We start from the raw sequence: 17,771 nt of genomic DNA on the forward strand, positions 1-17,771 counted from the left end.
GAGACAGCGCATGCGCTGCCTAGGCTCGACCTAAAAAACGACTGAAACTGCTTTAGACGTCTAATCTAAAAACAGTTTGAAAGACTAAAAGAACAAAAATAGATGATAGCCATGTGTTTTTTAAAGAAAATGACTGACGTAACACAAGCTTTAAGCTGCAGCTGTATTTGAACAATGCCCTTTTTGCATATTTTAAGTTGGACAGAAAGGCGAAACCCTATATCCCTCGAATACAGAAAGAAATTTTTAAAGAGACGCCTCATTGTGACCATATATATCACAGAAATCGGGAACACAATCAGTTTGATGCAAGCCTAAAATGAGCAATGTTTCCTTCGCTGGAACCCATCACCTTTAGCTGCGGCAGGAAAATGTGTTTGTTTGTTATGTGCAAAAGAGAGATGGCACACAGGTTGTTAATCATTGAGTATACAGCCACACAATTTAGATTTTACAACAGGGCAGTGGGCGAGTGGAGACATTTTTTTGTTTCAACTGGAAGTGTGTTTATCATCTGTCTTAAGAGCAATACCCCAACCCCCACCACCAGACACCTCCCTCTCTTTATTTGCCATGCGCATTCTTAGAAAAATATGACGATGTTCAGCAACATCAAAACGTAGCAGGGAAAAAAACACATTTCTGAGGGAGCAATATTAGGGCTGATAGTGGAAGAGGATTGAGAAGAATTTTTTTATATTTATTTATATCCTGAATTATTCATCGAGCTCATTACTAAATAGTGGCCAGATTTTAAACTGAGTTCACGAGTAAAAGAGAGACAGCCTCTACAATTAGCAGAGATCCTGCGCTCACACGGTTCGATGTAATATGTATGGCCACAAGTGAAAAAGTAGGTTTTTGAGGTTTAAATCTCCCGGTGATTCACCATTAACTGTATATGTGAGTCACTAAAAAGAAGTCACCTGACTATAGGCAGTGAAAGAGAAAACAACTACTTTCTTTCCTTTTTCAAAGAAAATTTTAAAAATCCTTTTCCAGAGTAGAAACAAAGGTTCGGTATTAGTTGTTTGTGACTATTCAAGGGTGGGGCTGTCAGGCCAAAAAGCGGAACTGAGCTGATGTCCACTAGCCTCTTGAAAGCACACAAATGTAAAAGAAACATAAAAACTAAATCTATTTCTTCTTGCTCAAACAGAAGATTTCCTTGTCACGTTCACAGTCTATTCATAACCACTAGAACTACCAGGGGCCGTGTCCGGTCTTTAAAAAAAAATGGGGGTTCTTGCAATGCAATCATATTTAGCTTATGAACCCCACCTTTCTTTCAGAGCATTACACTGAGCTACTTGGATCCTATGTACAGGAATATGGGTGGTCTCAGGGACTTTGTCTGGGCTTGGTTTTGGGACCCACAGATCTGAAAAGTGTCATCTGTTTGTATTAATGCGGACCCCGTGCTCAGTGTTTATATCTTTAATAGCACTTGCTATAAACACACTATACCCAGGGCCGACTTTAGGGCAGTGCGACTGGCGCGGCAGCACTGGGCGCTGACCTGTGAAGGGGGCGCTGACCTCAGGGGATGGGAACATTGTTTAGCTATAACTTATGATTGGAGAGATGAGGGGCACTTTTGCCCAGTGGTAGTGAAAGAATCCAAGGAGAGAGTCATGGGGTGTCGGGGTGTCGGGTGCCGAAAACGATCGTCACACCGGGCCCCATCAACGCTAAAGCCGGCCCTGAATATACCATTATTGAAGACGTACTGCACCTCCCCAAAAATGCCAGTACAGGGGCCACCAATACCCACAAAGCATGTGCACTTTTACAACACACTGTACATTATCTATTTAAATAACGTAGCCTAGGTAATGAAAACAATGCCTAAGACAGCTTTTTTTAAATTTTGCCTGGGCAAATGTTTCCAATATTTCAGATTCAAACCAGGTGGGGGCAAATAATTAAATGTTCATGTTTTATTCACAACAAAACTTAAGGTGCTAGGCTGGCAAAAATAAAGAAAATTTAGCAGCTTAAACAACTATATATATTGGTCTTGACACAAGCCACTGCCTATTTAAGAATTTAAAATACCACAAAGCTTTGTTTGTAATGTTTTGCTTCATTCTGTTTTTGTGAACTGTGGAGGATTTGCACAGCTTTTCATCATATTATAATGTTAATATGGAGAATGGGTTATGACCAGCATTCTTAGGAAACGACAGGCAGTGACTGAAATAATCTAACCCTTGGTGCAAATTCCTCGCCATTCACGAAACATCAATGGAGTGGGGGAGGAAACTGCACAGGAACCCCACAAGCAAATCCTGTTGCATCTAGCTCTTGTTTTCAATTGCTGACCCGGTGAGCTGAATTTTGAATTGAGAAGGCATACTCATTTGCGACAAGAGATTCAGCTTCAGTGAACTTCTGTGAGATTGTATGCATATATTTAAAAGGTTCCTGTCACTGTATCTGCAACAACACGGAAATAAAGTAGCATGGGGAGCATCAACAACAGAGGAAGTAAATAAACAAGAAAGCACGGCAGCCATGAAAAACAATGAAGCATGGCGAATTAAGTGAATGTGCACCTTTTTTCATCAACATGGCACCTGCTTCATTAAACACGATGAAACATGAAGTACTTCGGCTGTGAATCAGGCTCCACCTGATTAAGGGAAATGCTGCATTGTAGAGATGCAGGGTTAGGTTGGGTGGGTATTCAGCGACATGGGAGCAGGTGGCAGGGATTAATGCTTCATTATGATGCAAGCAGCTATGGATGTCGAAGCTGAACACAGGCAAACAGTAACACAAGCAAGAGACAAAAAATAGTCCCCCAAACGAACAGATAAATAACCAAAGTGTAAAGTTTCAGTACAAGGTCCCTGCTTTATAGGAGGAAATGAAGGTCAAAAAGGAGGGACAAAGAAGCAGGTCTGAGCACGAGCAAGCAAAGGTTTTTAAAGGAGACTAAAGCAAACAAATGAAAAGCAGTGGACGGGCTTTAAGCCCACACAGAAGTATATGCTAAAGTTTATGCAACAGTTCTTGAAAACTCAACAATACTAAAGTATATACAACAGGTCCCGAAAGTAAAACCTAAAAATAACCTTGAAGATAGAGAAACGCACAAAGTGCAGCATGTCCAATAATCCACCATGCTAATTAACTTTGGAACCTGTGACATTACATAGTATAGACTTGGAGCTACATAGAGCCTTCGCCAGCCCTCCTGAGCTGCCTTACTTGCATTGGAGCCTTTAACCTACAGGTGACCCAGTATCCTAGGCATGAGGTCACCTCACACATCTACTTTGGCGATTTTCTCAATCTATAGTTACAGTCAGTAACAAGATGCATTTAAAAGGATTTATCACAAATGCGGTTTACTTTTCAGAATATTGTTCACCATTCAAGGAGTACCCAGAGGTCCCTTTAACCCTCCAACTCTTGACCCTTTCAAATTTGTCATACACCCCCTCACGGAGCGCCATTGAATTTGGGCAAGTACATGGCAGAAGTTGTGGTGAAGTCTCAGACTAGCACTTCCTGAATCTCATTATGATGTGACCCTGCCCTTTCTTTCATAAGCTGCTTTGGTGATGATCAGGTGACTCTATTTGGGTGAAGAATGAGATGTTTCTATTGAGTTTACTAAGCAGTTTTCACCCTCAGAGTTCTCCTTATTGTACTCATGTAAAGACGTTGCTAGGCCTTGAGCAAGGGAGTAGACAGAAAATTAAAATACCCCACACTCCTAAAAAGAGTTAATTTCACCCTCATTTCAATTATCCATCTATTTGCCCTTACATCTGTTCAGCTATCCATCTGCCAACCCTTCACCTTTCTATTTTTATTTTTTATTTGCGGGTTTGTATCGTGCTAGATTCGACTCCCAGAGGAGTATCTCTGCTCCTTTAGCAGCCAACAGCAACAAAGGGAGGGAAAACCAGGTGGAATATAAGTTAGGATTGGAAAAAAAAAGTTTTGAGTTTCTTCCTAAATGATAGATGTTCAGAGCACTGTCTGAGGGCTCTAGGGAGGCTGTTCCATAAAGAGGGCCCAGCCACAGACAGAGCCCTGCCACTGTGTCTAACTTTCTTTGCCCGGGGACACATAATAGGCCTTGGTCACTGGGCCTGAGAGAGCGTGTGGGAATGTAGGGAGTGAATTTGTTTACCAGATATGCAGGGCCAAGTTCATTAAGGCTTTTATGAATTATACAGCATGCTTTAAATATGGTCCTCTGTTTGACAGGCTGCCAATGAAGTTTTGCCAGGAGTGGTTTGGAAGGAGTTCGGGGAGGGGCGTTTAGGACCAGTCGAGCTGCAGTGTTCTGTACTACTTGGAGTTTTGCCAGAACTCCTTTGTTAGCAGACAGTCTATACGACTTAAGACAAGAGCCTGCACCAATGTTTTTCTGACTGAGTCGGGGAGTAGGGGGAACACTTTCCGTAGAAGGCCAATCACATGGAAACATGAACCCACAACGTAGTTGCTATGCTGTTTCAGTGAGAGCTCCTGATCCAATCGGACTCCTTGGTTTTTTACGACCTGCTTAGGTTCTGGAACTGGTCCAAGATCTTGTGGCCACCAGTCCGGGGTCCACAGGAGTTTAGCCTCTCCGAACGGCATAACTTCGGTCTTCCCGACATTACATTGAAGGTAATTGGATGTCATCCAATGTGCCACAGCCTTCATACTCTGGGAAAAAGAGTTCTTAATCTCGGTGGTGAGGGATTTAAAAGGGCAGAGGAGCTGGGTGTCGTCGGCGTAAGACACCGGAATTAAGCCATATGGTCGCATGATATTGGCCAGGGGTGCCACATAGATGTTGAAAAGGGTGGGGCTCAAACAGGAGCCCTGTGGCACCCCTTTTGAGATCGCAACCTCCTCTGAGCGATAAGCAACCATGGTCACACATTGGGTGCGGTTGGAAAGGAAACTCTTAAGCCAGGCGAGTGCCTTATGTTCCAAACCGATGTTGGCCAGCCGAGTTGTCAAGATGTTATGTGACACAGTGTCAAACGCCGCAGACAGGTCCAATAGCACCAGGATCACGGAAAAACCTTTGTCCTGGTACATATGTAGATCGTCTGCGACTGACATCAGAGTGGTCTCGGTACTGTGCTTTGGCCTAAACCCCGATTGAGAATAGTCCAGCCCTCTTGCTAATTCGATTTAGTTGGACAGATGATGATTGACATGCTTCTCAATGAGCTTGCCTAAAAAAGGAAGCAGGGATATTGGCCTTAGTTTGGCTAGTCTGTCCAGGGGATAGCAGTGTTTTTCCTGATTGGTCTAATCAAAGCCTTTTTCCACTCTTTGGGGACTTCCCCTGTAATTAAAGAGAGGTTAACAAGTTTTTGAATCCCAGGACCTAGATCATAGGCAAGCATGGGCATTAATCTTGCCGGGATGATGTCAGTCGGGCATCCACTCTTGATCTGAGTGGTTAGCGATATTACCTCTTCCAAAGAGATAGGGGGAAACAGGTCAAGGGAGTAGGTGGAGGAAGGGGGTTCTACAACTGTCAGAGGCGGCGACTTTTCACCACTAGAAGACTGATTAGAGCTAATCATTTTTTCATATATCCCGTCAGGTTTTTTTGTAAAAAATAGCGAGATCTCGTCGCAGAGTTGTTGTGACGCCAGCTCAGAACTCTCACAGGCCATGGGTTTCACGAAAGATTGTAGGATTTGATATAGTACCCTTGGTGTGTTTCCTACAGCCATGAGCTGGGATGCAATGTGATTTTTTCGTGCAGCACGAATGGCTTTGTGATATGTGGTGAGGGAGTTCCAAAAACTTTTTTTGTCTTCGGCCAGATGAGATGCCCTCCATTTCTTTTCAAGTTTTCTAGCTGCTTGTTTTAGCGATCTTAGGTGCTCTGAAAACCAGACTTCTTGTTTATGTGCCGGCGAGACTTAAATTGTTTCAGTGGGGCGATGTTGTTTACTGCTGCAGCAATCGCCCCTTCAAATTTAATCAGAGCAGTCTCAATGTTCTCAGAAGGGGTCGGGGTGGATTGGACATATCTGTCTTTAAAAGACTCATGAGTCATTTTGTGCCATAGTATCCTTTTACTAGGTAAGGCAATCTGACAGGCAGAAGGGGGTTTGACAATAGGGGCATAAAATTCAAATACAAAATGATCAGTCCACTCTACTTGGGATGGAGGCAGGCATTTAATCAGAGGGGAGTTAGACAGGACCAAGTCCAGGGTGTCTCCTGCCTGATGTGTGGGGCCACTATTCGCTTGTTTCAGTCCCAATAGGGACAGATGCATTAGCAAGGATTGTGCCTCATTGCATTCTCTTTGTTCACTATGGACATTGAAGTCACCTAGAAGTAGAAAGTCACTAATTTCATGTACATGAGGGACTAATGCTTCAACAAGTGAGATGGAGAAATTGGTACACGGTCCAGGGGTTTTACTAGGTAAGGCAATCTGACAGGCAGAAGGGGGTTTGACAATAGGGACATAAAATTCAATAACGAAATGATCAGTCCACTCCACTTGGGATGGAGGCAGGCATTTAATCAGAGGGGAGTTAGACAGGACCAAGTCCAGGGTGTGTCCTGCCTGATGTGTGGGGCCACTATTCGCTTGTTTCAGTCCCAATAGGGACAGATCCATTAGCAAGGATTGTGCCTCATTGCATTCTGTTTGTTCACTATGGACACTGAAGTCACCTAGAAGTAGAAAGTTACTATTTTCATGTACATGAGGGGCTAATGTTTCAACAAGTGAGATGGAGAAATTGGTACATGACCAATGGGGGCGCTATACAAGAGCTCCTTTCATGCTCCCTTTGGGCATAGTTTTGATTTTAAAAATCAGAAATTCTAGCTTGGGGGTACATAGTTCTTCAATTACAGAGATGTCTATTTCCTGTTTATGGACAATTGCTATTCCCCCTCCTGTCTTAATCGGCCGGTCTAACCTAATTATTTTATACCCAGCTGGGATTCCTAAGGTTATAGCAGGGACCGAGTGGGGCTTTAACCAAGTTTCCGTCAGGAAGCATATATCAGGTTCTTCAGAAGAGATAAGGTCCCATACCTCCGTGGAGTGTTTGGATCGAGATCTGATGTTGCAAAGAAGATTCTTGCTCCCTAGAGATGTATCAACATTCACCCTGTGAGTTTGGGTGGAGTTGCCATCTATCGGCTCCCTATCGAGTGGTTGCACGTGTGGCTGAATGCCAGTAGGGATCCTGTTCTCATGTAAAATGTGGAACTGGGCTTTACAATTATAGCAGGAGAACAGGCCTTCCAAACTGTCCACCACCCTCTTGCTACAACCCCTCGGGAGACTGTTTTGTATACCGTGAAGTATCTGTGATGTGTAGGTTCCCCGAGTAACACAGACAGTTCCTAGTGCATCGGTGGATTTTGCCATAGTCCCTGGTTTTTGGTCCAGTCCAGTCGCGGACGGGCGCAGACGGGCTGGTCTTTGGCTCGTCTTAAGCGCTGGCTTAGGTGCCCCTCTGCGCGCAACCGCTGCGCGCCTGAGCCAACGGGTGGCTAAAAAGCCCTTTCTGAAGTGAGGCTAGAGCGCTAACCGCTCGACTGTCTCGGGGTTACTGGGCGTGTCTGGCTCTTACTTGTCCCGCCCTCCGCTCAACGGTATGGGATACCGAGTCGGACCGGGGTGGGCAGGCTGAAGCACTGAGCGCAGACTTGGAAAGTGCGCCCCAATGCCCCTTGCAGCTCTGGGGAAGGTCGTGGGTGCACGGTGAGTGAGTGATTAAAATTTGTATTCAATTTCAAATGTCAACACAGCGTGGGAAGTTTAAAATAGTAAGCAAAGTTACACGGCGAAAGTGAGTTTTTTAAATTAGTAATCAATTCTAAAAGTGACAGATTTGTCCACAAAGCTGTTCAGAGTGTTCCGCTCTGAAAAATGTTACCTGGCGCCAAGCGGGGTCAGGAGACACTGCCACTGTCCTCCCCTTACCGCAATCAGCCAAGCCTCCTCGCCGCCTAAATAGCCCTTTCTGAAGTGAGGCTAGAGCGCTAACCGCTCGACTGTCTGAAGTGAGGCTAGAGCGCTAACCGCTAACCCCTCATTGATCCACCCATCAATATGTTCTTGTATCCATCCACAGTAGCGGCTGGCAGTGAACTGCAGTGGAGAGGCGGGTGGGAGTCGCAGGAGGGCGGAAATGACAAAATAAATAAAAATAACCCTTACCTCCTCTCAGCGTCTCTCCTACGTCATCCCTCATCTTCTCTCCGCCGGAACCAGGAAGCACACGGACTCCCTCCCCTAAGCCAACCACAATGCTACAATGCAGCATTATGATTACACCATGGCTCGGAACTCACACAGCAAATGTGAGGCTGGGCTTGGTGAGAACATGGAAAGCGCACAGGACTGCTTGGCGAGCCCGCGAGGGCCGAACAAGCAGTCCTGCACACTTTGGAGTGCAGCAACCACTCCTCCTCCCGGACATCACTAGAGTCCCAGCCCCGCCCAACCTGGCGCCCCAAAAAATAAAAGCACAATAACAGAAATAACTTTTTTTCTCATCTTTACTTTTTCTTTCTTTCTCTCTGCGTTTTACCTTAATTTTTAAAATGTATGTATGTGTTTCCTTCCCTGTGCATGCCAGAGAAAGCGCACATCCCTCTCGCATTGTATTCTCCAGCAGTGTTATTTATTATCATTTTATCCGCAGACATGCATATTCGTAGCCCACAGGGTTTTGATTCCGCATTCGAGAGGCAGTTGGGCTTGTCATCTGGACCGTCACTTTACCATAAGTGCTTTGTGACATTTCCTTTAGTGCGCACACACTGTATCCGTGGTGGAGAGAGAGCCTCCGAAGCCTCCTCAGCTGCACTGGTAATCCTCATGGATTACCGCCTTCCGAGAAATGATGGGAGTTTCTAAATATAACCAAATACGGAATGTAACCTACTACATTTGTATTCATAATCTTACACGGAGTGGGATAAGCTTCAAGATGTAAAATAATGCTTTAGTTAGGAATTCTTCTGGGCTTCACTTTATTACATTTTAAAATAACAATGTTGCCATGCAAGTGCGACTGATCACCTCTCATGTCACTTCCAGGCTACAGTGAAGTGCACACATCTCAGATGTGATTTTAATTTGAATATTTATTTTTCTCCATATTAAACTGTAATATTTTGTAGAACGCAGGTGCAATAGAAGAAAACATGCGCTTCTTTTTTTCTTTCTCATAATACATCGATTACTCCGAACTGGTGCAATATGGTACCCTCCTGGTGCTGTTTGATGATCTTGTCTTGAATAGTGAAATTTGGGAACATTATCACCTTTTTGCTTTCAAAAGCCTCCCTAAAGACGTGGATTGACAAGTGATGCCTTCTCTACTGAAGCCAAAGGTATTCAATGTTGACAAACCGTTCACATGTCCAGGCAGATTTTTGTCAGTCCCTTTGCCATGTCTATTACTGTGCACCAAACCCCTAATACCATCATTTAGTGGCCAGTGTCAAGCCTCCATTCTCAGGCAGGGTGGTCACCATTCATCTTGATTATCAATAGGAGCTCAGTAACCCCTGGTTTCCAGCTACGGCACAGCCCATGGCGCCCTCACAGGTGGTTAATCTAAAGATCAAATGAATGAGGGTCGTTTTGAAAATGGGAAATACAAAGTTTAGCCTAGTTGAGGGAGGAAGCTTCTCCAGAAACAATATAGATACTTTTTTTAATATTATAGGCTATGAAGCACCCTAAAAGACACACGCCCACTGATACAGAAGATATACCAGCCTTAAGACTGTGATCTCCTAACCTACACAGCCTAGTACCACGAATATGTAAATGGGTGGCATCCACAAACCCATCATCCGCGTGTAAAGCTAGACAGAAATGAGAAGCAGAACTACCTGTAGAAAGTAAAGTTCTTCCACACAAATATTCAACTTTTCTCACTCAACAGTAAGCACAGGCCAACTCAATTTAAACTACTTCAAGGATTTTGCTACACACCTCACAGACTATACAGACTTAGCAGAATGTCCTGTATTCGGTGCCGACATATCCTATTTAGTTCACCAGGCTGTGAGTGCCTGGTGTGGCAGCCTACTTGGTGTCAAATACTGAAATGTGGAGTCACGTGATCCATCAAGCAATTAACCTCTCTCCGGTGATGGCACTATTGGGTTATGTATCTGATATCCCAGGGAAGATTAGTCGTTATACCACTCTGGTGTTGCTTTCATCACAAATAAGGCTAGCAGTGAGCTGGGCTTCAAGATCGCTCCTTAAAATTAATGATCGGATCAAGGATTTTATTTATCACAATGCCAGGATGGGCACAAATACCATTCACCTACCCAACACCTCCAGGCACAAACAAATGTGGTACCCACACGTGACAACCTTGTAAGGCACAATAAAGATTTTTACATGCGTACCCCATCTTAATCAAACAGTGATATTGTGGGTATATGAACGATGGCAATGTACTAACCTTGATCTTGGAAATTATCCACGTTTTGATAACCGTACGAGATAGACGTTGATAAAAAGTGACACCCCTATTATGTCATGTATCATTGATATTATTATATGATTATGTTATACTGGTGTTGAAAAAGCACACATAAAGGGCCTAATTGCAATGGCAGTTGGTCGGACGACCGACCACCATCACAGCGGAAATGAGACAGCCCAACAAAGCGTCAGGGTCCGCAAGCCATATAATGATTAGATGGTCAGAAACTGCCTTTTTCTACTGCGGCCCAGAAAAAGGGCTGCAGCACAAGCCGCAGTGGAAACAGGCAGTTTGTGCACATCCATGCACTGTGTGCCAGGCCCCACATGGTACCTGGCACACGGTGCATGGATGGGATGGCACTATGTGTGCCACCCAGGCCATTTGGCAGTGGCCTACAGGGACGGGGCTTAGCTTGGGGCCCCCATAGTCTCTTTCTGGCTGCATTTTCATGGCGGTGACATCGTCATTATAAGGCAGTCAGAAAGGGATATTCTAATACCTACAGTGGTGCTTGCACAGGCACTGCCCCAGGGCTTCAAGTGGGATGAAAAAACTGGGGGGGTCTCCCAAAGGAGGCGTGGTCATTCTAATTAGGGCGTGTCTTAAACACATGAGCTAAAAATCTGTCCTTAGCATAGTCTGCCATCCGACTTGTATTTTGCTGTTTCTGTCATTGCATCCAGATATATGATACAAGCAACATCATGCCTAGAAGTCAGGATTATTAGCTTTGTCAATGGTTGATAGTTGCATAAGATAAATAGCAGCAACTATGGCTTGTATAAAATATTGAAAAAGCTTCCACTTAAAGCCCTGGTGACACCACAACAATGTTGCTGCTCCTGAGTTTCAAAAAGAGAAGGGAAATACAGAGAGAAAATGACTCTCTTTAAAGGATTCCCCTTCCCCTACAATGCTCACATAGGCTTCCACAGAAATGTTCCCGGGGGGGGGGGGGGGGGGGGGGCACATTTTTAACTTCATCACCCTCCCCCTTGCACTCATCTCCCCTCTGCCTTGCCCCCTTCTTGCCCTCCCCCTTGCACCCTTCTCCCCCTCCCCCTTGCACCCTTCTCCCCCTCCCACTTGTACCCTACTCCACCTCCGCCTTGCACCCTTTTCTACCTTGCACCATTCTCCCCTCTGCCTTGCACCCTTCTCCTCTCTGCCTTGCACCCTTCTCCCCCTCCGCCTTGCACCCTTCTCCACCTCCGCCTTGCACCCTTCTCCACCTTGAACCATATCCCCTTTTGCCTTGCACCCTTCTCTGCCTTGCACCCTGTTCTACCTTGCACCATTCTCCCCTCTGCCTTGCACCCTTTTCTGCCTTGCACCCTTCTTGCCCTCCCCCTTGCACCCTTCTCGCCCTCCCCCTGTACCCTTCTCCCCCTCCCCATGTACCCTTCTCCACCTCCGCCTTGCACCCTTTTCTACCTTGCACCATTCTCCCCTCTGCCTTGCACCATTCTCCCCTCTGCCTTGCACCCTTCTCCCCTCTGCCTTGCACCATTCTCCCCTCTGCCTTGCACCCTTCCCCCTCTGCCTTGCACCATTCTCCCCTATGCCTTGCACCCTTCGCCCCCTCCGCCTTGCACCCTTCTCCCCATCCCTGTTGCACCCTTCTCCCCCTCTGACTTGCACTCATCTCTACCTTGCACCCTTCTCCCCTCCGCCTTGCACCCTTCTCCTCTCTGCTTTGCACCCTTCTCGTCCTCTGCCTTGCACCCATCTCAGCCACCCCCTTTTACCCTTCCCATCCAATGGTGGGGGCTGCCACCATGGAGCAGGTTGGGGGACATTACCCTTCTTGCAAAACTACTGGCACCTTGTTTGAGACCATGCTTAAACTATGGAAATGTCCCTAAGCTGGGAAAGATTTTGAGAACAGTGGCTGCCAGAAAATTCATGGAAGGCAGACTGTCCAGAAGTTAAGAATCACTGCAGCCCTGGAAGACATTCCTTAAGACAACACTGAATTCCTTAAATGTATTTTGGAGATTGAGAAAATTGCGCTTACAAGGCTGGGAGTACCAAGCACTGTGCCAAGGAGAAGTATACACCAGCGTACCCCAGACCATTACAGTGACACTCCTTCTCAGGATTGCATGATTGAATATATAGTTCCTACATCAATACTTATGTTTGCTACTATTTCAAAGAGCAATTCTGTAAACTCCACATACCCAGGCCGCACCACTGCTCAAGCAGGGCACTGGGGGGACTTGGAAAGGCACCCCACCCATCTCACAGAAAAGTCTTCGTTTCTTTGAGCAATGCCAACAATTGGAAGCGAATTAATGAGAGAATTACATCCCAGAGATTCAATGCCAGAGTAGAAATTGCTTGATCGCCACTTTGGCCACTCATTTTTGAGCCTGTGATCAAAAGACTGGATTAATTTGAGAAGTTTCCCAGTTTTCTAACTCGGTTTCAATGGGCGCTACTGCCTGCAAGGAAAAAGACCTTTTCCAGTAAAATACAACCATAACTGGGCTGCAAGGAGCCACACACAGTACTTGCCCCTGGTGCCACTTCACCTGCTGCTCTATTCATGGTTATTGAAGGGAACATGGTTGCCAACTTGGCAAAAGTCACGATGGTGACATTCAAAGCACAGGCAAATGGTGGAACCTGAAATGGAACCAATGTACCTTAAAAACACCAAAAAAACAACAGCTTCTCAAATCATTCTTACCTAATGGTTTCAGGCCTTGGGGAAAATTTTAATTAATTGCGTAACATAATTTTAGTAATTTCTGGAGTTTTCTAGGGACACTGTTGCTGCTAGGTATTCACCTGTTTCAACGCATTTTTTACTCCGCACTACCACTACAACGCGGGCATTACAACCCATACCGTTACAACGCATTGCGCTGGGGGGCGCTCTAGGATAAGAGGTAAGTTTAATTTACTATCCAACACCTTCCCTAGGGTCCACGGGGACTGGAGTTAGAATAGTAAATTATACTTACCACTATCCAGCACCCCAAAGCGCTATGCGTTGTAGCGGTATGCGTTGTAAATAGCGCGTTGTAATGGTACGCGGAGTAAAAGTATGCGTTGTAACAACATACATCCTTGCTGCTACCATGGGACTCTAGTCCCAATGACTTTCTTGCCTTCTGGAGTTCTACGGATTCCTTATCTAGGGCCAATTGATCCTGCCTGAGCCTAAGCTTTACTTTCTCAAGCTCTAAAAATTGGCATTTTCAGTCATAAGAGTTATCTCTCTTATGAGATATGAAGGTTCCTGCAGACTGTTATGCTATGTTATGCTACAGGGTATTTGTAGAGCGCGTAGCTACTCCTAAGAGTGTCCCGGCGCTAACTTAACCCTATTGACAGAACAGTTGGAGCGCAACAGCAGGCGACTCGTCTATTGCTGAAAGAGCCAAGTTTTTAGCTTTCTCCTAAAGCTCAGGAGATCCTGCGCCTGTTGCATGGGAGGCGGCAGACTGTTCCATAGCCTTGGGACAGCCACTTGGAACGAGCTTCCGCCCATACGCGAGCAGGCGAACTTTGGCACGATCAACAAACTCTGAGTTGAGGACCGTAGGTTTCTGGTTGGAGCATCGGGCTGGATTCTGTTCCTGATGTACAGAGCCCCTATGTTGTGCAAGGCCTTAAAGGCCAGCACAAGGGTCCTTGGAATTCACTCCCTTACAAACCAGGACCCAGTGCAGGGACATCAAAAGAGGCATCATATGAGCCCTAAGGTCAACCATAAGGATGGCCCTAGCTGCTGAGTTTTGTACCACCTGCAGGCGACCAAGTAAGTAATCAGGGAGGCCTAAGTACAAAACATTAATGTAGTCCAGCCTGGACATTATCAGGGCTTGGACCACTTTTTTTATGCTGAACTGGGAGTAGGGGAAGGAAATTCCTCATAATTTTCAGTAGTCCAAAACAGGTGCCAGCCACAGATTGGACTTGGGATTTCATGGACATGTCCGCATCCAGTTTTACACCAAGATTTTTTACAGTGGTCACTGGGGAACATATCCTGAGGCCACCATTCACACCAAACCACATCAGGACCATGGCTGAAAAAGATGATTTCGGACTTATCTGAGCTACATAACAATTGGTTTAACCTAAATCAGCCGAACACCTTGGTCAGGCAGTTGTTTATTTTACCTCCTCTCAACGCAGCGTCCTTCCCTCAGGTAAACAACAGCTGTGTGTCATTGGCATATAATATAACTTTAGCCCTGTATTGTTCTGCCAGGAGTGCTAAGGGAGCCATGTATAGATTGAACAAAGTTGGACTCAAAACCGAACCCTGTGGGACTCCGACCCGCATAGAAGGAATAGGGGCAGCGAAAGGGGGAACCATACTCTTTGCTGGCGACTTTCCAAAAAGGAGGAGAACCACCTAAGGACTGTGCCCCCGAAGCCACAGTCCTGAAGTCTGTGCAGAAGAAAATCGTGGGGCATGTTTTGAATGTTAAGATTCTGCAGTAGGAGATCTAGATCTCCTAGGCAAACTCTGCACTCCTCCAGGAGGAGTAAAGAGAGGGTCATTGAGGCCTTCTCCAACATCTTCTTGAAGTTCTGGGTTGTCCAGGTGGGAATCATGTTGATCCTCCTGGCCAGGGTTTGAGTCTAGATCAAAAAAGGTTTCACCTCCTTGTCTGTCCTCATTCCTTGCCCCACCAACTCTCTCTACCTTATCTGACCCAGGGGTCTTCCTATGGTCATCCAAGAATAACACCTCAATGAGACATTGGGTGTTGGCATTTCTTCCTGTCTTCAGCTTCCTAGAAACACACATGGCTTTTAAATTCCTGAGATGCAAGACCATTGTACTTTGAAGGGAGAGAGCCACTGTCTTCTCCTTTAGAAGATATACCTAAGTGTGGTGTGGTGTATGCACATTCCTGACCTAGAGGGAACTAAACTCTCTTAGTTTGGAGAAAGGGTGTGCTAGACCCTTAACTTACCCAACCCTAAGTTCAGTAGAACTAACTTATCCTAAACGTAAGTATTATATGTGCCTGTGGTTTTCAGTTAATCAATACAAAGAGATTTATCTGGTAACACAATGCAGGCTTGAATCCCAACCGCTGCACAACAATGTGAGAAGTTGGCCTGATATTTGTTGTCCACTAATTAAAGTACACCAGTCCTAACAACCCTTATGACGTATGAGGTCAAAGATAACCTTTAGAAAGCTATCCTAGGGGTAGCTGTGGAGAGCAGCCTCCAGGTTTAATCTTGAAGGAATCTAAAGCAGTTTGTTTTACCAGAACATCACCTCCTATATTGACTAAATGAAAAGAGAACCACACAGTAGTTATATAAACATATGTATTTATTAATATAACATTCTTTAGTATCCTCTACAGGAGGATAGAATACAAAGCATGCAATACGAGATCAATAGAACAGTCACAATACACAGTGGGCTCCAGGGGGAGACCAAACCATAAACTAAAATAGTGGTATAACAACCACGACTTGGGTCAAGATAAAATCTAGAGCACGTAGAATCTCTGGAACCCCAAGGAACCACCCAAGGTGAGTAGATAGAGACTCCACGGAGGACGGGTGCAGTGTGCTAACACGACCGCGGGCCCTGCACAATTCTATGGGGAAGTTGGGGTTGCAATTTTACAGTTTAAGGACCCTCCTAGAAGGATTTCAAGGAAACCCATTGGAACTTAAGAGGGTGGAGAGCCACCCCACCCATGGATACCATAGTACCTGAGTTACCTATCCTAGAGGAGCCAGGTACATAGGTCTGGAGTGGTGTCGGAAACCGCTGTCGTTCTCAATAGAGGGCTGCAAAGAAGTACTGCTGCTGTGAAGGTGAAAAGGGTCCGGTGGAATCCAAGCCTGGATTCTGGAAGTAAGGAACCTGAAAGCAGAGGTGTTGGACAGGCCCCAGAAAGCGGCTCGCTCCCTCCCCGCATTACAGAGCCCAGACACCGGCACTCCAGAGGCCACCCCCAGAAGTAACCAGCAACCCCGTCCCACACGGGACCTCTGCCCCGAACATCTCCGTAGCACCGGCCTGGGCCTCCACCGGCACCATCGCCGGGCCCAGCCGCCATCTTGGACCTTGCACCACGAGGCCGCGTGGCCTCAGCTCGACCCTAACCCTGCGCCTGGCCAGGCCCCGACAGCCCGGCACCACCATCCACCCGGGAGGTGAGCGGACCACTTGGCAGGTCAATGGGAGAGAAGAGTTTCGATGGCTCTACCCCTCAAGGTGTTGATCACCCCCAGCTCCCCCGGGCGCTGGCTCCACCCCCCTGCTGGGTGTCTGGACTCCCTCATCCCGGACCTCCCGACCTCCAAGTGCGAGGGTACGGATATCAAAGGGCACCAGCCCTATAACTGGGGCAGCTCCAGAGCAGGAAGGCAGTTGTATCCTGGAGTCGAGAGACACCGTGAGGAACTCATCCTTGACGGACTGCTGGCGCTGCCGCAGCCCTGCCTTGTGAACTGTTGCCCTGCCTGCTGGCGCTGCCGCAGCCTTCTGCAACCTTCATCCTCGTCGGGACCTGCTGGCGCTGCCGCGGACCATTGTAACCACCACCTTCGCCGGGACCTGCTGGCGCTGCCGCGGACCGTTGCTACCTACGATCATCTCGGGACCTGCTGGCGCTGCCGCGGCCCGTTCTCCTAGAACGCCGAGCTCGAGGATTGTGAGATAGCCATCTTTTCATCGCATCTACCAGATTGGTAACAAGACTGTCCCGCTACCCCCTTTCCCATCCAAGAGACTAGAATCGAGGGGACCCCTGAGTCCTGACCTCCTTGTACCATTCTACCGTACTTCAAGATTGCTTATAAAGAACGTTAAACCTTATCTTTGTGTGGTGTCCATCTGTGGGGGGGAAGTCATTTGTCTGTACGATTGCTGGAGACGGCTCTCCCCGGAGACCTCTCCCCTTGTCCTCGGCCGACCCTCCAGGTCCCGTCTAACATTGGTGGCCAGCGGCGGGATCCGAATTAACGCGTACGTACAGAGAGTGACTCACCCCACGACTAAACCACAATGACCACCGAAAAATTCCAGATGGAGAAATTGGAAGAATACAGCCATCGTGAGTTAAAACAATTTTGCATTGAACTAGGCATTGCTACCACCGGTCTGAGCACCAAGGACGATTTCAAGCACGCCATCGAATCTTGGGCGGAAACCGGGGCCGTCAGATCCCCGGACCAAAACATCGCAGCAGCGGAGATCAACACCCCTTCTCCCGAAGAACGGAGAGCGGGTCACTCACAGGAAGAGATCCAAGAAAGAGAAAGAAACAGACTACACGAATTAGAGATGGCGCGGCTCAA

Source organism: Lissotriton vulgaris, chromosome 9, assembly GCF_964263255.1.
Source record: "Lissotriton vulgaris chromosome 9, aLisVul1.2, whole genome shotgun sequence".
Taxonomy (NCBI): Eukaryota; Metazoa; Chordata; class Amphibia; order Caudata; family Salamandridae; genus Lissotriton; species Lissotriton vulgaris.